Raw genomic sequence first — 23,327 nt, forward strand, 5'->3', positions numbered from 1 at the left:
CTACTATCATATCTACATGTACATGTACCAAATCCTAATTATGATATGTCTTGAATGGAGGAGACTTTTGCATCTTGGCTAGCACAACCAGTTTAGCTTTGCCCTTAGAATCTATAATATTGGTTTGCCTGTTGCAAAACCAAAACAATAGCCTTAACCCATCAACATCTTAAATATCAGTAGCATAAACTCAAACTTTGTTAACAAATTGAATTAGCATAAACTCATACCATCAAGAAATTTTATATGAATGGATTACCCTGCATCTATATGAAGTTCAAATAAACAGAGGGAAAAAGGTCAACAAGAATTATATGGCTCTTGCTCTCCCTAAAATTGATGATGAAAAATTTACTATATGACCTTAATGTTTTGGTCTCATTTTTCATAACTAGCTGCTGAGATTTTATCCCTAGTTCATGTTAAAATCAATAGCCAAGTTATTTACTCAATAATAGGTAATGAAATAAAATAGAGGAAAATTGCTAACCCACATACAGATGGATTTTTATATGATAGCCACAATTGGAAACCTTACCCATCATAGAAACTGTATGTTTATGTGATGACACTTAATTGGATAGTTGTCATTTATAAACAAAAACCAACTCAATCATTCACTGCAAAATATGCTGTCATATATTATAACATTAAAGTAGGTTACATGAGCATGCATGTGAACTGTCCTTTTTTAAGTAAATTATCTCTGGTATGAGTTCACTACCATGTTAACAAAACCCACCGCTAAGTTCCCTTCACTATATCTCTTATATATATATGTATGTATAAGTATATATACAAGAGTTACTTATGAATAAACACTTATACATATTTTTGGGCACTAACTGATCTTCATCTGAATACTACTACTTGGACATCAGAATTATATATTATATATATTCATATAGTTAATTAGGACAATATTTGTTTATAGTCCAGTACTCCCATATCCTATGCTAAGTTGATAGAATATCTTTTCAATAGCAAGTTGCAAAGCAGTATTGATTTTATACAAATCATTGACTCACTTGCATGACAGACCAATTGTTTTACTAATTCAAGCATTTATGAACAATTGTATAAACAAAATTACCTGCTACTCCTGAACCCTTTCCAGCAAGATATCTTTAATAGGGCAGACCAAAATTCAAGACTACTAAATAATCCCCCCCCCCCCCTCCCATGACCACCTCCATCAAAAGTGTAGCAAAAACTGGTTGTCAAAATTCAAAAGTGGAGCACTGCTGGCATGTTGCTGGCTAAGGCATTGTTCGAGTCTCTCTGAGACTCTAATTCTATCTCAACTCCTGACATACGATTGTTTACACGTCTTTATACTCCTACATATGGTCCCTCATAGCCAGGAAACCATTTTGTATTTCTTCGAGCCAATTTTTATATGTCTCAGCAATTTTCTGGTTTTCTACATTTTTCGTTGCAAGACGTTCATATTCTTCATTGGGCACTCCAAGAATTTTAGGCAAATCAGGTAAAACAGAGTGTCCTAGCCCTCGCAAATAGCCTGACCTATGTCCCAAAACCTCCCTAAATATGGTTGCTCCTACTTCATCTGTTTGATCGTCTGGCTCCTTCGCATTCATCATTTGAACCATCTCATTCTATGGATAAAAAAACATTGGCCATTAGCATGATACAATATGGACTCATCTTCTACCTAACCCATACTGTCCCAAGGCTAACATATGGAAAAAGTAGCATGAAATGAATCATAACACAGTTTATAAATGTGTCCACATTCCTATATAAAACTGTTTTGGCTTCAGCTATTTAATTGATTATAAATAATCTGTCGCATGTAAGCAAGCAAAACACTAGGGAATCTTTTTTCAATGCATTTACCCTCAGAATATGCCTGCATGAACATAATTATCAGATTGAAATATATATTGAACCCATAACCTCAGGTGTAAAAAATATACATCTTGACATAAGTATATTTCAGATGGTTATAAATGCACTATTAGCCACTCACATAATTCTCCTCGGTTGTTGGTGTTATAACTCTGCCCTTTTTATTCAACCAATGCAAATCTCTATAGAAATCAATCAGATTCTTCTCCTTCTACATTTGAACATAAGCAAACCTTTTAAATATAAGCCATCATGTTGCATTTCAAATAATCCTCATTACTTTAAAATTCATAACATCCATAATCAACCATACCTTTCTTTCCATTAGTACAACAAATGATATCCTCCCGCTTGTGTGGTTGACCTTTTGTTTACTCCTATTTTCTTTGTTTTGGGTGGACATTTTCTGCAATAAAAGCAGCATGAGATGTATATATAATTACTGACATCTAAAATTATATGTGTTCCTACAGTTATCAACTCATGCTGCATATGATTTGCATCAAATTCTATATACAAGTGCTCATACCCACTGTCCTAATACTATTAATCAATTTGTTCTAAGGATGGTAGGGGAGATCACAACAAACCCCTACAAACACAAAATTTATTTTACCCATATGGCATCATCTAATCTTCCATTCTCATTCATAAACAATATTCAATATGTTTAATTAGTTTTGCTTCTTTTATGGACAACAAGGACTTTGGAAGGCATTACTCTTTTTCATATTAATTGAACTGAGCATATTTCTAGTTGAATGAATAACATCCGAGAATAAAATATTAAATTTACCTTAAATCCTTCACTTGACCACCGACAGCATAGCCACTCCCAAACATCGTGCTCTACCAAGTTGCCTCCATTTGCCAGTGCCTCCTCATGTGTTGCATAAGTGTTATATTTACGGTGTAACTTGTAATGAAACACATTATAAGCACGAGATAGATGACTCGTCACTGTCCTTTGATATTTTTCTTGGTCCAATCTAAGACAAAGTCAGCCTATACATGTTTGTGTATTAAACACCCATGTTTAGTCCTTTGCTATTAGTTGGATACATTGTCTTAATACTAACCCTCTATCATCATCGAGATTGTCTTAAATATATTCTGTTAATGTATAATGTTTCCATTTAAATCTGGAACTGTTTATTGTATTGAAGATAGCCTATAGTTTCGTGTAAGTGTTAAAAGGAATTTCCATATTTCAATATCCTAATTAGCTCAAACAAATCCTCATCAAAACACATGTGCTACGGCAGATTGCTACACTAGATATGAAGAAATCTGTGTAGTCAAGCCTGATTATGTGTTTAGCAATTTTTAAACCATTCTCTAACATGTTAATTTTGTCAAATATAAGCCAGATTATATACACAAATCCTAAGTTCTGCAAAACTAATTATACACTTCACTTGTTGGACAATGAGCTAACACAAATTAAATACACAGATTAACACAAATTTAATACTTTCGAAACTGGAAGAAAGCCACTCATGGTGCAGTTATATAAATAATTAAAGTTGGAAACCCATACTCGAACACGTTCAATAAGTTCCTCCTTCCCCTTTCCATCAACGACACTCCAGCTAATATGCCTCATATCTACATAGTGTCTCACGACCCAGGTCACTCTTGTTGTGTAGACTGTTCGGTTGTTGCAAGATGGGCCTATCTTACCATCTTTGATCTCCAATGGTATCTTCCCATACTTGCGCAACCTCTCAAACTCTGTTCCTTTCGCTACTCCTCTAACATGTTTAGTACTACTACTGATTTCCACTATAGCACAACCACAATAGAGTTAGTTAATGCTTATATCTTACCATCACTATAGCAAAACTAGCTCAGTTGTTAACTAGCCGTATATTCTGAAAATGTTGAGTATAAATATGTATACTTACCCTCAGTAGTGTTATTCGCCTCTGCAGAAATACATGGAGGCAACCTAGCTGAGCATGTGTCATTTGGAGGTTGAGTGGAGTCATCAGAGTGAACCTCAGCTTCATCTCTCAAACTCCAAGCTACTGGTGCTTGACAAGGTGGACGAAGTGTGGTAGGCAACACTCATCCTTGACCTCTACCTCTCGTTGCCTAATTCATTTCTCCTGCACAGGAATGAGGAATAAGAAACATTTTTATGCATCAGCTTGACCTGGTACCCAATATCCAGTACCAAGCAGTTTTGCAAGCAAACATCTCTTAAAGTGGTCACTCCAGGCTTACCAAGTTATGTGTATATGCTATAGCAAGCTGTTAATAGTGGACGTGCAGAAATAAACCAAGTCTTGCTAACAATGGAGGAGCAAAACCAAGATGGCTCCCTAAGCAAAATATCTCACAAGCTGTTTGTAATGACCAGAAATGACCCGGGTCCCTAGATATGAGGTGCCAAGGGTTGGTAAAAACTTTTCTCCCGCTTCAAGATGATCTGCTTCTCCCGCGCAAGTGAATGCTAGATGAAGGCCAAAAGCATGGGCTATACTGGTAGACTTGGATTGCTATATATCTACTGACATGAGATGACAACTATAGGTTGTAGCCATCAACTCCTAGTTAATGTAATTCTTTTATTCTAATTAGAGCTTTGCTGTAGAGACATACGAAGCAGTTTGTAGCTAGTTGTGGGGAAGTAGCACACGTGTAATTAGCTTCCATTTTTTATAGGTTCTTTTTACCAACTTTTTAGCCATATGTATATTTTGCCATTCATGCTTATTCAATAAATCGTATTCTTCGTTTCACTTTTATAGACAGGTTATTTACTTGTTCCTCTATATTTTGTGCAAGAATTAGTAATGAAGAGAATAGTGTCACATCTATATTTCAATTCTAGTTATATTAATATATTTATATATATTAATGTATATATATATGTTTTATTATTTAATGTATATTGTATCAATATCTATATATAATTATATCTATATATAACTAATTAATATATATTAGAAGTTATATATATATATATATAACTATGTATAAGCCAATATATATTCTAATATATATATATGTATATAATAGAAGTTATATATAACCTCTCAAGTAGTTGGCGACAAGCATTCAATTTGGAATATTTGTGATCAAGCAGTTTCTATATACCCTGGAGCAGAACATATGTATGCATGTATATATATATATATAAACATATTATTGCATATATATACATATATATATGTATATATATATATATATATATGCAAATACATATTTATATGCATAAAAATATATATATGTGTGTGTGTTAATATATATATATATTTGATGCATATTAATGTAGATACCTGGATCAGAATAGTGCAAGCAAATAAAGTAGATTTCCTCAATCAATTAGAAGCATACTTGACAGAACAAGAGTATTGTGTTACACCTACCAGACCATACATTTACAACTCCAAGTGCAGTTATATATACATGTATTGCAGTTACACTTTGGATACAAAACAAGTTGTCATACATAACGACTCTATTTTTGACACTCAGATCATTGCCATCATCCACACCTTGATGCCTGATATATACCATATACACAACCAAGGCGTCTAGTGAACAGGGTGCAGTGTCTCACAATGGGCAGCATTTGAAGGCCTTCCACGAAAATAGGGGGCTGAAATCAATTTGAAATAATTAGTTGAGTAGTTTACGGTCGTCCATTTTCCACAAAAATAACTTTGCATTCATACACAACATGATCTCCAATGCACGAACACCTATACTAATCAAATGTACAGTCCCATACCATTGGGGTTAGTTCCTAAATGACAATAGTACAAACAATTGTAAAAGCTTCATATGTACGGCATAGCAAAAAAAAGAGATGCTACCATATTAAATATGTAAGGTATAGAAATATATTAAATATGAGAACATTGGCAATTGAATTAAACCAATTATATGACATGTATAAACTGTAGTGAGGAGATGGTTTTGGGTCTCCTCACTGCAATGGCCCCATCTCCTCTTAGAAACATCACAAAAAAGGGTGTGGAATTGATAAGCCACAGTGATGGCTGCTTGGTATAGTTGTTAAAGTCTATCTTCGGATGGAGTGAAAACACAATTATTAAACTGATTCTAATAATATTCATACAATATCACCCTTTCCATACAGACACGGTTGTAAATGATAAACAACTGCCAGCATGCATCATAAAATACATATATATGCTAGAGTTAATATATCAGTTACTAATTATTAATTTCTGACATTATAATAGATATAACAATTAGAAAAATAGAAAAGGTTTGTTAGTGGAGGAGCGAAGAGAGATGCCTGCTGGGCTTATCAGCTATTTGATCATCACTTCATTACTTCATTCACCTAGAAATTGCATGAGATGATAGTTAATACATGTCATCAGAGGAAAACAAATGCATTAAAGTCTATGCTATGCATCTATACAGAACAATGATTATAAAAAGCTTTCTATTCTATACTTTTATAGAATAGAAGCATCTATAAAACAGAGTAACATGTTATATTAATGTTATAATATGGATAAAAAAAATGTTGGGTTTAACTAGTTGTCGCAATGCACACCATTGGAAGATGAAGTGTCACTGCCTATTAGTGCCTCCTCACTGCTACCATTATCATTATCATTATTCTCAGCTGGGTCATCATTAATGAAGTTGTCATCATCGGGTAGGTATATTGGCTCATCCAAACATGTTTCAACACCAAGATGGATTGGTTCTACATCTGATCTATGCAAGGGAAGCGTGACGCCAGACACATTGTCCACGGGTGCTACTTCAACGTAGCCAACTTCATTCTCTTGGTGAGTAGGTATATCAACAATCTGCTCATCTAACAAATCCTCATTGACTACTGGTATGGTTGGAACCTCATACATGTTTCTATTGGTCACCCTTTGAATGACAGACCAATTACCACCCAAATTGTTATTTTTAAGGTAAAAACACTTGGGCTGCTTGAGAGGCAAGATCAAATGGCTCATCCTTATACCATTTGCGAGATGTGTTGACACTAGTAATGTGGGGGTGAACACGTATTCTTCTCTTCTTATCACCGACATCGAACCAGTCACATCTAAACAAATACACATGACGCCAACGCATGTACCGCAATTGCAAAATGTCAATCAAAACCCCGTAGAAATCAATAGGTTGAGATCTATGAAACGCATTAACAACCACCCCACTACTTTGGGTTCGAAAATATTGTCCACGAGCCACGGTGTGGAATCTTGTGCCATTCATTATGCAAGCTTCATATGAAGCAACCCATGGATCTAGCCCACAAGCGAGTGCATACATGTCATAAGAGACAACCTCAGGATTTGATTCGCGCAGTTCTTGAATCTATCCATAATGGGGTTTAAAAGGTAAGAAATAATCTACAAAACTAAATCACTTAGTTACTTGAGGGCCTTGATTATATAGGTAACCTACTCGACTACGAAACCAATCTAGAAATTCAGATTGATGTCTGCGCTCTACATTTTCAGATGAAATTTCTGTCATCCTCAAATAGTGCTCCCTCCATATCGACAAAAAAAAACAAAGTAGTATTGGAATCTTAAAAATATTTCCCAGAACTTGATATAAATTGAAAGAACAAAATGCTTACTCAAGGTACATGCCAATCTCTTCACAATTATTGAGCACGTACCAACTTGCCTTTGCAAGTAATGTTGGCTCAAGACGATTCGAGGTAGGGGAGCCTAAAGGTCGTAACTTTTGTGAGAAAATAGAGAAAGATTCAGATTCAATATCCTTATCTATATCCTTGTTTTGATCGTCCCGATTATATATGGTCTCAACATCATGGATGTACAAGGAACAAAAGGTCAAGCATTCAACGTGAATATAGGCTTCAACAATTGACCCTTCCGGGCGAGCCATATTTCTGACATAACGGTTGAATTTTCCCAGGTATCGTTCAAAAGGATACATCCACCTATATTGAACTGGCCCTACAAGGAAAACCTCACGGGGTAAATGAATGGTGAGGTGCACCATGATATCAAAGAACACAGGTGGAAAAATCATCTCAAGCTTGCAGTGGATGATTGCAATGTCGGCCTGTAGTTGCTTCAATACTTCTAATGTCACTGTCCGTGCACACAAAGCCTGGAAGAATGAACTAAACTCGGTCAATGCAAGTTGTATATCAGGTCGGAAAAATCCACTAATTGCAACTGGAAGTAATCTTTGCATGAAGACGTGACAGTCACAACTTTTCATCCTTGATATCTTTCCATCACGAACTGAAACATAGCTTGCAATGTTCGAGGCAAAGCCATCTGGAAATTTAACAGCCGCAAGCCATTCAAAGAAACATCTCCTCTGATCTAAATCCAACGTGTAGGCTCTAAGGACCATGGAGTACCTAGTAGATGGAGGTTGTAGATGTAATTCCTTCCTTAGTCCAAGCTCCATCAAGTCTTTACGTGAATTGGCAGTGTCTTTCATTTTTCCTTCAATAGCCATCAAAGTTCCTAACACATTCTCGCAAATGTTTTTTTTAATGTGCATAACATCGAGATTGTGTCGTAAAGGCAACAATGACCAGTAAGGTAATTGGAAGAATATACTATGTTTAGTCTAATTCAATTCATCTGGTCTACGTTTTCACTTTCGAGAACCTTTGCCGAACTCCACATTACCAAGCTGTAATAGTTCTTGGAGTACATCATGTCCCATGTGCTCTGGAGGAGGCAACCTATGGTCATCCTTTCCATTGAAAGCAGCCTTTTTCTTTCTCCAACTATGTGTTGGCAAAAAATGACGATGACTCATATAACAGTGTTTTCTCCCATGTTTCAACCACATGGAATCTATTTCCTTGTTGCATAAAGGGCAAGCCAGTTTTCCCTTGGTGCTCCAGCTTGTGAGATTGGCATATGCTAGAAAATCATTTATGGTCCACAAAAGTGCAACATGTAAGCGGAAGTGATTAGACGTTGATGCATCATAGGTATCTACACCGTCCTCCCATAACTCTTTTAATTCATTAACTAAAGGCTCCAAATAAACATCGATATCGTTTCCTAGTGCTTTGGGGCCAAGAATGAGCAATGACAACAATAGATACGGATCTTTCATGCATAACCAAGTGGACAAGTTGTACGGCACTAATATCACTGGCCATATGCTATAAGGCTTGCTCAAATTATTGAACGGGTTAAAGCCATCACTGGCTAGGCCCAGTCTGTCACAACCCCACCCTATCAAGGGGGAGACCGTGATCCCGTACCTATTCTTTTTCCTATTATAGCAGTAAATTTATTTATATATGAATTCCCATATTGTTATTAGTATTATTATTATTATTTATTAAATTTTTTTTTAAAGATAATGCGAGACGATTCGAACGCATCACACATAAATTTTAATTTCTAACTGAAAGAAACATCTAATAGACATACCTTTACAAAGGACTCTCAGAGTCCGTCATCCATTTATTTAAGATAACTACTTTAAACAAAAAGGGACTCAGTCCCTTCAGTCTTTACAAAAGGAAACTAACTTAAAGCAGGAGGGGTTTCCATTACCCCACTATATACTTTATACCCGAAGGTATCTTGTTTAGAAGTTAACTCAATAAAACATCCCCGTGTGGGGTCCAGTATTAAAGCATAACAAACATATATTTTCATAAAAAAAAAAAGCCAAACTACCAAGGGACTACTAAACATCGGCCCCTCCCTCCTCAGAAATACTCGGCTCCTCAGTAGATTCATCTGTACCTGGACGTTTGAAACATAAACACAAAGTGAGTCTAATACTCAGTAAGCAGTACACCATGCTGTTAACTTAATAAGCATATAGTACTTTCTTTTGAAAACATGCATTCATAAACCAATACTAATTCTGACAATCCTTCCATACATATACTTTCTTTATAACATCATGCATACACTTACTTCTTACTATCATGCATATACTCACTTCATACTTTCATGCAAAATCTTTATTTTTTATTTTCATACATACTTATATATCATATCTTCATGCATACACTTCATTTAGTCTTTCACTTTCTTGTGGCCAACACACTATTACGCCCCGTGTATTTGGGTTAGCGGTCCTATTGGACCTGGATGCCACCTGTGGCCACAGGTTAAGAACCCCTTTCTGTCAGGGAGCAGCACTGGGTCCACTACCAATACTACTTACCCGGCATTGCAATCTGCCCATTTCTTTGATATCATTTCCTTTCATATGGCCATTACATATTTTCATACATTAATTCATTCATTTTCTTTCTTTGAAATCAACATTTTCAATATCTTCCTTAGTTTGATGAATATGCTTTTATTTTGGAAAATAGCATTTTATGTCATGCTTACATATAAATAAAATCTTATTTATTTCAAGAAGCATGTATAAAAATTTCATGACTTGGGGACTACATGCATGCATTACCATATATACATACAATCAATTATAATCAATAGGATACTTAATAGGGGCTACCAAGAAAGGCTTGTACATAATACAAACTCATTTATTCTTTAATTAGAGGAACGTTTGGAAAGAGATAGAGAAATATTCTTCCACAAGAGAACTTGACGTGGGCGCATGGTCATAGCTACTTACCTCGATCCGCTGCAATCCCTTTAACTTCAGAAAATCCTAATCCAATAAATAACAAGTGTGTTAAAACTCATCCAACATCCTTTAGATCCCCTTTTAATGATGGCTAAAATATTAAAAATCTAACATCGTTTTCTACCCTTAATGTTACCTGAATTAACTACCCTCTCGACAAATCCTTACAAGAGTAACATAAGAAAATAGTTAATTTAGTTAACATAACATCAAAACAACTCCATATATGCATTTAATCACTTAAAACAGAACATAATTATATATATACACAAAATAGACCATTAAAACAGCCTTATATATATAATTAATCCCTTAAAACAGAGCATATATGTAGATATACAAAACATAACATCAAAACATCCCCATATAAATACTTAATCCCTTAAAACAGAGCATATATGTATATATATAAAACATAACATCAAAACATAAACTAAACAATTTAGTTAGCTTCCAAAATCACATTAAACAATTTACCTTAAGCTCCTAGATTCTTTCAAGAGGTGAAGTGAAGGTCCACAGCTTGAAGAAAATGAGAGGAGTTGGATTTCTTGAAGAGGAGAAGAAAAAAGGGAAGTGGCGTTGGCTAGCATGGAAAGAGAGATGAAGAAGACTTGTTCTTCATTTGTTAGGTGTAGACCGATGGGTTTGAAGAGGAAAATCCTTCATCTATTAGGTGTAGACCGATGGGTTTGAAGAGAAAATCCTTCATCTATTAGGTGTTGAGCGATGGGATTGAAGAGAAAATCCTTCATCTATTAGGTGTAGACTGATGGGTTTGATGATAAAATCCTTCATCTATTAGGTGTAGACCGATGGATTTGAAGAGAAAATCCTTCATCTATTAGGTGTAGACCGATGGGTTTGAAGAGAAAATCCTTCATCTATTAGGTGTAGACCGATGGTTCATAAGAGAAGAAGGCTTAGTTAAATTTTGGTCATTAAAAGCTTAAGGAAATGGAGGGTTAGGATTAGATTTAGGAAGATAACTATTCCAATTACCAATCCAATGGTGGGAATCATTTGTGCTCTTTCATAAATCATAAAATTTTAGGATTTAAGGAGAAAATACTATAAGGCCTTAAAATCATGTACTTAATTTATTTTAACAACCCACATAAAAGTAAAAACACACCCATCTAAATAAAATAATAAAAATCTTTACATGAACATATTTAACTTAAGGAATAAAATAAAATGACGTAAAAACTCACATAGTAAGATTAGGGTATTACAACTCTCCCCACCTTAAAATAATCTCGTCCTCGAGATTGAACATACCTTAAAGAAAAAGAGTGGGATATTTAATCCTCACGTCGTCTTCATGTTCCCAGGTTGCCTATTGCTCAGTGTGGTGGTTCCAAAGTACTTTGACCATCGGAATGGTTTTATTGCGAAGTACTCGAACCTCCCGATCTAAGATTCGGACTGGTGCTTCCTCGTATGAGAAATCTTTATGCACTTGGAGAGGTGTATAATCCAACACATGTCTAGGGTCATGCACATATTTTCGAAGCATTGAAACATGGAAAACATTATGCATGACTGAAAATTCTGGGGGTAGTGCGAGTCGATATGCAACTGCTCCTATCTTTTCAAGAATCTCAAATGGGCCTATGTATCTTGGGGTTAATTTGCCTTTCTTGCCGAATCTCATAACTCCTTTCATTGGAGCTACCCGAAGGAATACTTTGTCTCCTACCTCAAAGTGCAGCTCCCTTCTTCTATGGTCGGCATATTTCTTTTGTCTCTCTTGAGCTAGGGCAAGCCTCTTTCTAATGATAGCTACTTTTTCTTGCATATTTTGAACTAAGTCAGGGCCTAGCATCTTTTTCTCACCAACATCGTCCCAATAAAGGGGTGATCTACATTTGCGCCCATACAAAACTTCATATGGTGCCGCATTGATACTCTCTTGGTGACTATTATTGTAGGCATATTCAACTAATGGTAAGTATTTTATCCAACTTTCCTTGAAATCCAAGACACATGCCCGTAACATATCTTCAAGAATTTGAATTGTTCTCTCCGACTGCCCATCTGTCTAAGGGTGGAAAGCAGTGCTATAAATCAATTCTGTCCCCAAGTTCCTTTGCACACTCCTCCAAAATGCTGAAGTAAACCGTGAGTCCCTATCTGATACTATCTTGGACGGAACTCCGTGCAACCTAACTATCTCCTTGACATATATCTCTGCCAACTTGCTCATCGAGTAAGTCATCTGAATTGGTATGAAGTGGGTTGATTTCGATAATCTATCGACAATCACCCATATAGAATCTTGTCCTCCTTGGGCTTTAGGAAATCCAGTTACAAAATCCATGCTGATTTCATCCCATGTCCAAACTGGTATTGGTAGTGGCTGTAGTACTCCCGAGGGTCTTTGATGCTCAGCCTTAACTTGATGGCATGTCAGGCATTGAGCTACAAAGTTAGCCACGTCTCGTTTCATGCCGCTCCACCAGTAGTGTTGTCTCAGGTCTCGATACATTTTGGTACTACCTGGATGCACTGTGTATAGAGACCGATGTGCTTCCCTCAATATTAAATCCCTTAGTTCCTTTTTAACTGGTACACACAATCTTCCTTTAAACCTCAATGATCCATCACCAGAAATCACAAAATCAACTTGTTTTCCTTCTAAAATATCTGCTTTGATCTTTTGGAGGTTAAGGTCTTCACTTTGAGCAGCTTTAATTTGGTCCAATATTGTCGGGCCCAGAACTAGGCTATTCAGCCTTGCTTGTACATCCTTCACCATTTCCACTCCCAGCTTCTCCATATCTAGAAGAACAAATTTCTAGGGAGTATACATGCTCCTGAGAGTGCTAGAAGAAGACTTTCGACTAAGAGCGTCGGTAACTACATTAGCTTTGTCGGGGTAGTAGTTGATATTACAATCATAATCTTTCAATAACTCTAACCATCTACGCTGCCTCATATTTAACTCTTTTTGAGTGAAGAAATATTTTAGACTCTTGTGGTCTGTATAAATTTCACAATGTTCCCCATAAAGGTAGTGTCGCCATATCTTTAAGGCAAATACCACAGCAGCCAACTCTAAATCATGGGTTGGGTAGTTGCGCTCATAATCCTTAAGTTGACGCGAAGCATACGCTACAACTTTTCCATGCTGCATAAGAACACACCCCAACCCTTTGTGTGAGGCATCGCTGTATATCACAAATCCTTCCGTACCCAAAGGTATAGTAAGAACAGGTGCCGTCACAAGTTTCTCCTTGAGCTCCTGAAAGCTTTTTTCACATTCTGCCGTCCATATGAATTCCTCACCCTTTTGGGTCAAGGTCGTTAAAGGAACTGCGATGTGAGAAAACCCTCCAACAAATCTTCGATAATACCCCACAAGACCAAGGAAGCTTCTAATTTCTTGAATAGTTTTTGGTCTAGGCCATTCCACTATCGCCTCCACCTTTGCAGGATCTACGGAAATACCATCCTTTGAAATTTTATGACCAAGAAAAGAAATCTTTTGTAACCAAAACTCACACTTATTCAACTTAGAATATAATTTCTTCTCCCGCAAAACTCGAAGAACAACCTCCAAATGCTTCACATGTTCTTCCAGGGTTCTTGAATAAATAAGAATGTCATCAATAAATACTATTACAAACTGATCAATATACTTCTTAAAGACACGATTCATCAAGTCCATGAAAGCTGCTGGGGCGTTAGTCAATCCAAAGGACATCACTAAAAATTCATAATGTCCATATCTCGTTCTAAAAGCAGTCTTTGGAATATCCTCCGCCTTAATCTTCAACTGATGGTACCCTGATCGGAGATCAATCTTTGAAAATACTTGGGATCCTTGAAGTTGATCAAATAAATCATCAATCCGTAGTAGAGGATACCGATTCTTAACGGTCACCCTATTAAGTTCTCTATAATCAATACAAGGTCGCAACAACCCATCCTTCTTTTTCACAAAGAGAACTGGTGCACCCCACGGTGATACACTAGGGCGAATAAAGCCTTTTTCCAACAATTCTTGCAATTGATCCTTAAGTTCCTTGAGCTCTACAGGTGCCATCCGGTATGGCATTTTAGAGATAGGTGCCGTTCTCGGAATGATATCTATAGAGAACTCAATCTCCCTATCCGGAGGTAAGTCAGGTAGTTCGTCTAGAAAAACATCAGGAAAATCCTTCACCACCTCTATATTTTGCAACTTAGGCCCATTTGGTTGTGGCATCACCAAACTAGCAAGAAATCCTGCACAGCCCTTCCTTAACATAGTGGTGGCCTTTAATGCTGAGATCACCTTCGGCATAATACTCTTAGCCGCAGCACAGAAACGGAACTCTAACTCACTTGGTGGTCTAAAGATTACTTCCTTCTTGAAGCACTCCAAGCTAGCATGGTATTGAGACAACCAATCCATGCCCAAAATCACATCGAACTCCTCCATATCAAATAATATCAAATTAGCAAGGAGATGTCGATCTTGTATCTTTATCACACAACCCTTCAGCACAAACTGACAAATCATGGATTTCCCGAGAGGTGAAGAAACAGACATCACTGGCTCAAGAGGTTCAGGTGCTCTCTCGCTCAGGCATGCATATTTACGGGATATAAATGAATGCGTAGCACCAGAATCAAATAGTACTAAAGCACGATGCGAAAACAGGGGAAGGATACCTGTTACCACATTAGGAGAAGTATCAGCATCATCAAATGTTAATGCGAAAACTCGAGCCGGTGCTGGATTCTTCTGCCCTTGATTCTGCACTTGAGTATTAGGGGCCACAAGCATTGTACACTCTCGCGCCAAATGACCTATCTTACCACATTTAAAGCAGATGTTAGTCCCCATAAGGCACTTCCCGGCATGACGTTTGCCATAGTTTTGGCATGAGGGGTGAGGCGCTGTTGTACCACGTTGGGGAGGTTTGACCACTTGGATTGGCTTGGGCATCGGGCTGTACATAGGTCTCTTGCCCTTATTTTGCTCCATGGCATAAAATGGCCTCTTCCTTTGATTGAATTCCCTTGCCCAGACTCGTAAATTCTCCTCAAGTATCACTGCTCTATCTTCCAAGTCCATGAACTTTCTAATTTTCAATGCAAGAAGGGAGTCCATAATTCTGGGGTTTAGGCCTCGCTCAAACTTCTCAGCCTTCAGTGCCTCGGTGTGGACCAAGTGTGGGGCAAATCTCGACAACTCCACAAATTTTGATGCATACTGTCTCACTGTCATTGTCCCTTGTTTCAAGTCAGCAAACGCTCAGGCCTTGGCCTCTCGAATGGATACAGGAAAGAACCGGTCATTAAATGCCTCTTTAAATTTATTCCATGATATAGGGGTAGCTTCACCCAATTCCTGCTGAATAAATCCGCGAGTGGCCTTCCACCACCCATTGGCCACATTAGCCAAGTTATATGCTGCAAATTCTACCTTTTGTTCCTCGGTACAGCTGATTACACTGAAAATTTTCTCCAAGCGCTCTAACCAATTATCTGCATCTAATTCTGTACCCTTGCCATCAAACAACGGAGGATGCTGTTTGCAGAAGCGATCAAAAGCAGTCAGATGTGGGACTTGTACTTGCATGGCGTTTTGCCCACTAGTGAAAGCCTCTATAAGGCGAGTTGCCGCATCCATAAGGTTTTCTGAATCTCTAGGAGATTCTTGTTGATCTTCAGGATTATGGACACTGGGCCGCCCACGACGTTTATAGTTATTGTGTTGAGTTGCCATACTAGAACATGGATAACAATAGCATTAGCAAAAACTCATACAAAGTAGCATACATAACTTGAAATCTCTTTACAAAATTCATATCATGCAATAAGAAATACCATTTGAACCTGCTGCGGAGCTTGGCATACTTTAGAGAGAGGGCCTTAGCCTAGTTTACCCCTAAAGTCTACAGGACTTCTTAACCTTTCCTCTGATACCAAGATTTGTCACAACCCCACCCTATCAAGAGGGAGACCGTGATCCCATACCTATTCTTTTTCCTATTATAGCAGTAAATTTATTTATATATGAATTCCCATATTGTTATTAGTATTACTATTATTATTTTATTAATTTTTTTTAAAGATAATGAGAGACGATTCGAACGCATCACGCATAAATTCTAATTTCTAACTGAAAGAAACATCTAATAGACATACCTTTACATTCCTTTACAAAGGACTCTCAGAGTCCATCATCCATTTATTTAACATAACTACTTTAAACGAAAAGGGACTCAGTCCCTTCAGTCTTTACAAAAGGAAACTAACTTAAAGCAGGAGGGGTTTCCATTACCCCACTATATACTTTATACCCGAAGGTATCTTGTTTAGAAGTTAACTCAATAAAACATCCCCGTGTGGGGTCCAGTATTAAAGCATAACAAACATATATTTCATAAAAAAAAAAAAAACCAAACTACCAAGGGACTACTAAACATCTGCCCCTCCCTCCTTAGAAATACTTGGCTCCTCAGTAGATTCATCCGTACCTGGACATTTAAAACATAAACACAAAGTGAGTCTAATACTCAGTAAGCAGTACACCATGCTGTTAACTTAATAAGCATATAGTACTTTCTTTTGAAAACATGCATTCATAAACCAATACTAATTCTGACAATACTTCCATACATATACTTTCTTTATAACATCATGCATACACTTACTTCTTACTATCATGCATATACTCACTTCATACTTTCATGCAAAATCTTTATTTCTTATTTTCATACATTCTTGTATATCATATCTTCATGCATACACTTCATTTAATCTTTCACTTTCTTGTGGCCAACACACTATTACGCCCCGTGTGTTGGGGTTAGCGGTCCTATTGGACCTGGATTCCACCCGTGGCCACAGGTTAGAAACCCCTTTCTGTCAGGGAGCAGCACTGGGTCCACTACCAATACTACTTACCCGGCATTGCAATCTGCCCATTTCTTTGATATCATTTCCTTTCATATGGCCATTACATATTTTCATACATTAATTCATTCCTTTTCTTTCTTTGAAATCAACATTTTCAATATCTTCCTTAGTTTGATGAATATGCTTTTATTTTGAAAAATAGCATTTTATGTCATGCTTACATATAAATAAAATCTTATTTATTTCAAGAAGCATGTATAAAAATTTCATGACTTGGGGACTACATGCATGTATTACCATATATACATACAATCAATTATAATCAATAGGATACTTAATAGGGGCTACCAAGAAAGGCTTGTACATAATACAAACTCATTTATTCTTTAATTAGAGGAACGTTTGGAAAGAGATAGAGAAATATTCTTCCACAAGAGAACTTGACGTGGGCGCATGGTCATAGCTACTTACCTCGATCCGCTGCAATCCCTTTAACTTCAGAAAATCCTAATCCAATAAATAACAAGTGTGTTAAAACTCATCCAACATCCTTTAGATCCCCTTTTAATGATGGCTAAAATATTAAAAATCTAACATCGTTTTCTACCCTTAATGTTACCTGAATTAACTACCCTCTCGACAAATCCTTACAAGAGTAACATAAGAAAATAGTTAATTTAGTTAACATAACATCAAAACAACTCCATATATGCATTTAATCACTTAAAACAGAACATAATTATATATATACACAAAACAGAACATTAAAACAGCCTTATATATATAATTAATCCCTTAAAACAGAGCATATATGTAGATATACAAAACATAACATCAAAACATCCCCATATAAATACTTAATCCCTTAAAACAGAGCATATATGTATATATATAAAACATAACATCAAAACATAAACTAAACAATTTAGTTAGCTTCCAAAATCACATTAAACAATTTACCTTAAGCTCCTAGATTCTTTCAAGAGGTGAAGTGAAGGTCCACAGCTTGAAGAAAATGAGAGGAGTTTGATTTCTTGAAGAGGAGAAGAAAAAAGGGAAGTGGCATTGGCTAGCATGGAAAGAGAGATGAAGAAGACTTGTTCTTCATTTGTTAGGTGTAAACCGATGGGTTTGAAGAGGAAAATCCTTCATCTATTAGGTGTAGACCGATGGGTTTGAAGAGAAAATCCTTCATCTATTAGGTGTTGAGCGATGGGATTGAAGAGAAAATCCTTCATCTATTAGGTGTAGACTGATGGGTTTGATGATAAAATCCTTCATCTATTAGGTGTAGACCGATAGATTTGAAGAGAAAATCCTTCATCTATTAGGTGTAGACCGATGGGTTTGAAGAGAAAATCCTTCATCTATTAGGTGTAGACCGATGGTTCATAAGAAAAGAAGGCTTAGTTAAATTTTGGTCATTAAAAGCTTAAGGAAATGGAGGCTTAGGAGTAGATTTAGGAAGATAACTATTCCAATTACCAATCCAATGGTGGGAATCATTTGTGCTCTTTCATAAATCATAAAATTTTAGGATTTAAGGAGAAAATACTATAAGGCCTTAAAATCATGTACTTAATTTATTTTAACAACCCACATAAAAGTAAAAACACACCCATCTAAATAAAATAATAAAAATCTTTACATGAACATATTTAACTTAAGGAATAAAATAAAATGACGTAAAAACTCACATAGTAAGATTAGGGTATTACACAGTCTGACATTGTGAGCATCTTCTGCAAACCAACGGTGGTCTTTATCAAATTGCCTCCACATCTTAGAATTAGCAGGATGCCTTAGAGTATTGTGGTCATCAACTCGTTCTTCTTTATGCATTTCATGGATTTTGCTATATTCTTTGACATAAACAGTCTTTGTAACCTCAGTTTAAGAGGAAAGTATCGAAAGACCTTATGAGGAATCTTCCCCTTTTTCACCCCGGTTGATACCCACCTTGACTCCTTGCATTTAGTGCATATTTCTTTGTCTGCATCTTGTTTCCAAAATAGCATGTAGTCATTTGGGCATGCGTCGATCTTGACATAACTAAAACCCAAACCTCGCTCTAAGCGTCGGGCGTCGTGGTATGAGTTAGGTATCTCAATTTCTAGAAAATATGCTTTTAACAATTGTAAAACCATGTTGAATGACTTGATAGTCCACCCACTAATTGTCTTAATATGAAGCATCTTGACTATAAATGAAAGCTTTGAGAACTTTTGACGACTTGGATAAAGTGGGTGTCTCGCATCCTCTAACAATTGCTAGAAACTTTTTGATTGCCCATCACTCATTGAAGGTGCCGAAGTAGTACCATGTTCTCCACCTGCATGGTCCATGAATGATACAGCCCGAATGTCATCTATCATCTCATCCATATCATCAACGTAATTCCCATCCTCATTAATGGTATTAGCTTCATCATCTAACGAATTCATAATCCAATTTTCACCTTCCCCATGAAATATCCAATGTGTATAACTTGGATCAATACCTATGGTGAGTAGATGATCTTCGAGTTCATTGAATAGGCGGAAAATGTTATTATGGCATCTCCGACATGGACACCTGAAGGTAGACCTTCCAGGTGCATGGGCTTTTGCCATTGCGAGGAGTTTATTAATCCCTTCACCATATTCACATGACGTGAACCTATTTGGCACGTGCATCCAAGTCTTGCCCATTTGAGACAGAATCGAGTTTTGACTTTTTCAACAAAGCAGATCTAAAAATATATAATTAAGCATGTTGATCAAAACAAAACCATTTCCAAAGGGCAGAACAAGTACCAAATGGTATACAACATATTTACTAGGAAGTGCAAAAAATTCATTTGTTGTGTTAAAACCAACTGATGATCTCTAAAGGAACATTAACTGCTCAGATCAATATGCATGGATGTTCATACTTTGGGAAAATATGTACATGTGCATGCACACTTTATAAATGTCCTCCTTCACTGTATGCTAATAATCATGGAAAGCATAAAAGAGTATAATAGTCCTAGCCCTAATCAATAGCATGCTGGATACTAGAGTTTATGTTTTGGTAAAATTAGTCAAGTGATGGTTCACCCTTGTTTTAGCCTTAATAGGGAATGCTGATTTTTGGTTTCACCCATTATATGTTGTACTAATTTCTATATGACTAGTACTTGAGGTACTTGTTTTAGATTTTTCGGATTAAGAGACATACGGCCATGACATCTTCTAGCATTGAATGCCATTATGCATATTGTGGTAGGGCCAGTATGTGTTATATATGTACATGAGATGCCATAGAAGACCCAACCACCAATTATCATGCCATATACTATATGGATGGTCATTACGCTATACATTAGTGGTTTGTATATTCAGATTAATGTTCCCCCAAAAAAATACTACTACTTGTCAGTTTACAAATTTTTATTACTTTATGATGCATAATTATAAGTATTTCTGTTGTCATTTTCCAAATACTTAAAAAAATCCAATCTCAACATGTAAATTAATTCTAGACTTTCCATAGATTATCAAACGCATGATCCAATCCAAATGAGCTTTATATATAAATATGCATATTTGGGCAGTTATATGCATGGTCTTCATGAAGATATTGCTTGACTTTGAAAATTCTTAAGAAAAGAGCAAGGTACTGATGAACTGGTATTTTTCCTGGAAAATCCAGGCGATCATGCAAATTGGGGTTCACCCTTGTTTCACCCTTTATATAAAACAAGAACAATCAAGAACGAATAAAACATGAATTAATTTAATTCACCCTTTATATAACCATCACAATATAATTGGCCAGCACAAAATTTTCTATTTCAACTTGAACCAAAAAGCTAGACTAATGTTCAATCGTGTTGTTCTAAGTTATAACATACAAATGATCATGTGGGTAGTTCAGATTGGGGAAAAAATATGTTCGAAGTAGAAAATTGGATAGTTGAAATCATGTGTGGGTATAAAAATGAACAGATTAATCGTATGCATTTAACATACAATTATTATGTACGCTTATATAAATATATATATACATTAATTAAACGATATACGCTAGTATATATATACTGTTAGAATTATACCGTTTAGCATACAATTATATACACTTATATAAGCACATTTAACATCAAATCTATGGTATTTCTCAAAAAAAAAAAAAAAAAAAATAGAAGCAAATCTATGGGAGGATGGAGATCAAACCTTACCGCAGGATGTGCTGCACTGTAGTGGGCTGGGTATGGCGAGACAATAGTGGGGCAGCCTACAAACAGGGGGTGAGCAACCCAAGTAAGACTCAGAGAGAGAGAGACTAAAATAGAGAGAGAGAGAGAGAGGCAGGGAGATCAGACGGCGGCGGCAAATCGGAGAACCTACAGCACGGCAATAGAATCACGTTGAGTGAGTGGCGGTGAAATCTCCAGCTCAGAGAAGAGATGAGACAGAGTACTCAAGCAGTAATGGGTTTACTCAGTTCAAAACTCATTAAAATTATAGACGATGCACTATGCGGTCGTTTTGATTCATCAATATCCAAGATATAACGATAGAATCTCCCGCGCCATACCAAGTTTGCTGGAACCAAAGGGGCTTGTAGGGGCATTTTGCGACAACTGCACACTGCTGCAATAGGGTTTTAGTTCTTGCACTCCCAGATTGAATCTTCGGTGCATGCTGGTTGTTGGAAACAGGGAAATTTATGGGAGCTAAATATTGCAGCAAATAGAACGCCATACCACGATTTTAGTAACTGCCAGCACACAGAGAAATGAATATTGTGGTTGCAGAGAAATTTGCCCGCTGTTGATGGCCATTCCTTTTGGCGAGAACGCGAACTAGCAGATGTGAGGGGTTGTTTGCTGCACTTATTTTTGCGGCCACTAATTATCGTAGCAAATATTTGCCAACTCATGGCGAGATATGTAGTCCCTGAAACGGATGGATTATTCACTGCCCAAATCGATACCTATGCGACGGATTCCTTATCCCAGCAGAATTACTCACCACAAAAAGCCATATGTGTTGTAGTGTGGCATCCACTTTAGTTGCCCCTATTTGGGCGGCCACAGACAATCCCGCTATAAGCGCTTTATATTCAACTTTGTTGTTTGTTACTTTGAACGCCAGCATTGCCATGTAATACCACTCTTGGCCGTCAGGGCTCAGTAAATGTATCCCCAGGCCTCCACCTATCCAGCAAGACGATCCATATATAAATAACACCCACAACTTCCCTGATGGTGCTATTGCCTCCTCTTGTAGAAATTGTGAGAATTCTGCTACAAAATCTGCCATTATTTGTCCTTTAATCACTTTCCTTGGCTCATACTCTACATTGAACTCACTTAGCTCGATTGACCAACCTTTCAGCCTTCCTGTGCTATTTGGCTTCCTCAGAATTTTCACCAACGGAGCCTCCGTTAGCACCCTTACTATTGTGGGCTTGAAAATAAGGACGGATTTTCCTAGCCGCCACTAGCAAGGCAAACAAAAATAATTCAATTTGAGGATACCTTGCTTCTGATCCTTTGAGTGCTCGACTCACATAATACACTGGATGTTGGATGACTCCTTCCTCCTTTACGAGAACGGTGGATATAGCTTGTAGGGAGACTGCTAGATACACATAGAGTACGTCAACTTTCTCTGGTTGCTTTAAAAGGGGCAGATTGGCCAGATACCATTTTAACCTCTCGAACACTTCATCGCACTGCTTATTCCAAGGATGTACCTTCCGCAGTACTTGGAAAAAGGGGAGGCACTTATCTGTTGACCTGGCTATGGACCTTCCCAGGGCAACCACTCTCCCTGCCAGTCATTGAGTCTCGTTTAGATTTTTTGGTGGTTTCATATTGACTATGGCCTCTATCTTATCTGGAGAGGCTTCAATTCCTCTTTTGGACATAATGAAGCCCAAGAATTTCCCCGACTGGACCCCGAAAGCACACTTCGCTGGGTTCAGCCTCATTTTATAATGGCGTAAGACTCTAAATGTCTTTCGCAAATCCACGAGGTGCTGGG

This window comes from Carya illinoinensis, chromosome 10 (assembly GCF_018687715.1).
Source record: "Carya illinoinensis cultivar Pawnee chromosome 10, C.illinoinensisPawnee_v1, whole genome shotgun sequence".
In the NCBI taxonomy this organism is placed as follows: Eukaryota; Viridiplantae; Streptophyta; class Magnoliopsida; order Fagales; family Juglandaceae; genus Carya; species Carya illinoinensis.